The following is a 4,634-nucleotide window of genomic DNA, read 5'->3' as shown; positions in this document are numbered from 1 at the left end:
CTAATGTGTGCTGGGAGAGCCCGGACTCTACTATGTGAGAGGACAGAGGCCCCACCTCCTGTGATACAACAGGAAGTGCTCAGGCTGGGGTGCAATGGCTGGGAGAGAGTAACCCGCTTCTAGATTCAAGACAGTTTCTGCTTCTAGGTTGTGAAATAGAATCAGGCACAGAAGACAAATATAGAGTGAGGAAATACTCATCTTAGTTTTTAGCCACAGGCTGAGGAGTTACTCCTGTTTGTTCTCAGAGAGACTTGGACAGGCCTGTAGGAAGTAGTGCTTCCCCTGCCTGGGGCCTCTGCTCTGTGCTCGGCCCCTCACCCCATCTGAGATCTTCATGGTGATGCTCCACTTGGTGGCTCAGGAGGAGAATGGTCTGCAGCTATGGGCTGTGTCCCAAACTTTGAGCAGCTGGCATGTGGCCTCATCCTCACCAGCCTTACCAGGGACTAGTCAGAGGGAGGGAGGAAGAGGGTTCACCAGAACCTGGTCAACATTGGGATGGGAGCATTTCTCCTCCTAAACGAGTCCACATTTTACCCTTTATTGATGGAACTGGTAAAACTGAGCCCCAGTGCACAGCGTGGTGCCGACCTCACAGCTTGTATGTGCTTCCATACAACAATACGAATCGTTTCCTCACACATTTCAGGATAAGATGTGTATTATATGACCCAATTTATACTCCCAGGCATTTGTCTCAGAGAAATGCAACTCATGTTCACACAAAAAGCTGTGAGCAAAATGAATCCTAATGTCAGAAATGAAGAAGTGCATAGAAGTACAATATATGAGATAGGGGAGTAAAATCTAAATAATCAGTTAACAGTTGAAAATGGTTGTCCTTGGAGGTGGGAAATGGTAGGAGGTGAAAGGGACACCAGTTTTCATAAGTAAAACTTGTAAAACTACTTCACACTTAAAATATGAAAAAGATAAAAATGAATTCTAGATAATTAATGTGGTAAGTGTTGCAAATAAAAACAAAGTCCATACTGTTAATGGTGTTAAGTGGATATGAGTAATAATCAAATCAATTACCATGCTAAACAGCAGTCAAAAACCATGGAAAATAGTAATTATAAGTTTAAAGATTTTGTTTGTGAACTAGGAAGTTTTAAAGTTAGTTCTAATTAGAGATGCATAAGAACATTATGGAAAACAGCATGTGAAATTGTAAACTTAAAGTCATAAAAGAAAACCTAAAAACTGGTATACTATGTCCATGGATTGGAAAACTCAATATTGAAAAGATATCAATTTGCCTGAGTTAGTATACAAGTTCAATGACATACAATGAAAATTCTAATGTTTTTCGATGAAACATGACAAAGTCACTCTAAAATGCTATTGGACCAAGAATATCACACCATTTTGAACAACAAGAAAAGATGGGAAGATTTGTCAAAAACAGGCATGAAAACTGATTAGAAAGCTAATCTAATTAAGACAGAGTAGTTCTGACAAGAGACAAGTAGCTCAGTGGGGCAGAGAGCTCATACAAAGCAGCACATATTGATAGAAACCTGACGTAGGGCAAAGGTGGCCGTGTGGACCAGTGAGCACTGGGTCATTTATCCTTGTGGAAGAAATATGACCCACGCCACCTGTAACATACACATACGCACACACACATGCACACGCCAGTGAAATATACTTAAATCAAAGGCATAAACATGATCTGAAAGGCATAAATTGCAAGAGCAAAACTTGATCAAACATTGAAAACAGTTTTTGGTAGAACAAAAGCTCCCAAATGCCCCCGACCTGTGTTTTTGTGGCCCACACTAGGGGAACAGGAGGGGCTCTCCCATAGGTGCCACGGAGCAGAAATCAGAGAGCTTGTTGTACAATGTTAGGTGCAGGATTAATACTAATTGTAGCACGTCTTACAGCAGAAAACTACAGAGCAAAATTAATAACATGGAGCTACATATATCAACATTGTTAGAATACACAAAAGAGTATTAAGCATAAAAAGTTCCAGAATGTTAGCACTGTATAATAGCACTTAAATAAAACTTAAAACCTGCAAAGTAATATTAGGTATTGCTTAAGGATTTGAGCATATGTTGTAAAAGTATAAAATCTTGCCGGGAATGATAGCACCAAATTTCCAACAGTATTTTTTTCAAAAGGAATGGAGAATACAGGCAAAGTGTTCCTATTTTGGAAAGATAGAATGGTGAGTCCTGGATAATTTTTACATTATTCATTACATATTTCAGAACACAAAAATGTTTATTCAACCTAGTGATTTCAAATAGTTACATGTTTGAATGAAACCATACTTGTAAAAGCTCTGGAAAAAAATCTGCTGTGAAGAGTTAGGGTTGTTTATGATCCGGGGGAATAAAAACCTGTTCTCATTGGGTTGGCTCTCCTTTGGGTGGAGGCAGAGCCAGTTGGGTGCTCAGAGCATCTAGGTCGACACTCCCGAGTCCCCATGACCAAAGTCCATCCTTGTCTCAGCTTCATTATCAGGGAGAAGGATCATCTGGAGGGTGTGTGGGGGAGCATGTTTGCAATGGAGGTGGGTATGGCAGAGTGAGGGGCAGTGGTCTCAGATCATCTGTAGGTTTGTGCAGCTTCTTCTCCCCACCCGAGCCCCTTGGAGAGTGCAAGAGGCAGTGTATCACAGGGCAGAGAAGAACTGTAGGGAAATCATTCATTCATTCATGAAAAAATCCTTCATTTATTTCTGTATTCATTCCACGAATATTTATTGAGCACATGCTAAGTGACAGGCACTCTGATTGGCCTGGGTTGGTGGCACAGATCAAAAATGAAGCCCCTACCTGCCGCACCCCAACACATCCTTCTGAGTTCTGAACTCTCTTTCAAACCCACACTCACCTTTGCCACTATCTAGCACCTCCAGGTCTGGCCCAGGTGTGGCCCTCCCTGGTGGGCCGATGCCACGGGGGAGAGGGTTTGCTGTAAAAGGAGCACAATGAACAGTAAAAATGGCTGTGAGTACCAACTGTAATGATAAGCACGTGACTGTTAAAAACCTTTTAATATATTGTTTTTTATGCTTCTCATAATGCTGAGAGGGCATGTCATTATCATCAAATTATAGATGAAGACACTCAGGTCCCCAGAAGTGGACTCTGAGTGATGGGGCAGGGCTGAGAACAATTCCAGGCCCAAGTTCAAAGTCCACCTTCTTTCCTCCCCAGGCAATTTCTCATCCATCTGGACACAGGAACAAAACTACTGAGCGATCTTACTCTTTTTATTAACTGATTCTAGCTGGCGTCTTCCAGCTAGACCTTCTGTCATCTTCCAAACTTCAGAGAAAACGTTACAGAAGTACACACCGGGGGAGCAGTGGGTAGCGGGACCCCCATGACAGTGGAACCAGGCTGGCAGCCGAGGAGAGGTGAGGCCAGGGCACTTTTCTGTTCTACTCTGTGAGGTGGGACAGCAGGCGTTTTCTTACCTAGGGCAGCAGATGAGGGTTAAACCAGGCGATGGAAGCATTTTTTTTTTAGCAAAATGAAAGAGGCTTTACAAAAATAAACATAGATCCATCTTGAACCCAGACTTAATTTCCATGCAGAGCTTTCCCTTCAGGTATTTTTGATTTACTAGATAGTTGTCATCCACCCTACACATCTGGCAGCAGGGCCTATCTGACCTGTGCCAATCCTGATTTGAGAGAATAGGCAGAGATGGGATGTTTTTCTGAATCTGAGTTTTTCGCTCGGGTCAGTTTTGGTTTGAACACAAAGGTCACTTAGGGCTGAGAATGCCAAAGGTTGTTAAGTTTTCTAATCGTTATTCAATGAGAAGAGACCCAGACACAGGCTGATGAGGAAGGCAGGGCTCCTCCTGTGTCCTGAAAGCACCCACTCACCAGCGAATCAAAAGTAAGTGAATCTCTCAGTGAGTGAACAGGAAAGATTCTGTAGGGTGTATCAAAATTGTTAATGGTTACCTAACACCTTCTCTAACAGTGGGCAGACAGCAAATATTCACCAGTGTGTGCATTTGCAAATATCTAACTTGCTTCCTAAGACTCATCAAACATTTTGAGGATACAGTTAAGAGGGTGTCACTTGAATAAATCAAGTCATACAAACCCTGGAAGCCTGGATATAATTGGAGGGATGAGGTGCTGGGATCAGTTACCATACGTTGAGAATCTCTTGGTGTCCTGATACTGGGCTGTGCCCTACATTCAGCTGCTCACCCTCCCACGGCCCTGCAGGCAGGCCCTGGTGGACTTGCTTATGGCAGGAGGCTGAGAGGGGAACCCGGCTGCCCAAGGGCACACGGGGAGCAAAGGGTAGAGCTCATCACAGTGCACTCAGGTTAATTTTATCATCTCTGTTCTTTATCCTTGAGCCACAGTGTCTGTTTCTGCACAAAGTGGATCAAAACACCTCCCTGGTAAGAGGAGTGAGGATGTATGTAAAATACAGAGCCCGGCCTATGGAAGGTGCTTAATAAATAATATCTATGATTATTATTATAACATTTGGTATTTACTAGTTCTGAAACTACATATTTATTCTTTAGTCTGTAAGAAAGCAAAACAAATGCAGAGCAGAAACAAACCAAGAAAAGTTTCAAATTCTGCTGTCTGCAGCTGCCCTGCAAAAACCCAGATGAACAGAGCTGTAGAT

This window comes from Artibeus jamaicensis, unplaced genomic scaffold (genome assembly GCF_021234435.1).
Source record: "Artibeus jamaicensis isolate MK-2021 breed Jamaican fruit bat unplaced genomic scaffold, CSHL_Jam_final contig_685, whole genome shotgun sequence".
In the NCBI taxonomy this organism is placed as follows: Eukaryota; Metazoa; Chordata; class Mammalia; order Chiroptera; family Phyllostomidae; genus Artibeus; species Artibeus jamaicensis.
This window is presented reverse-complemented; position numbering follows the sequence as displayed.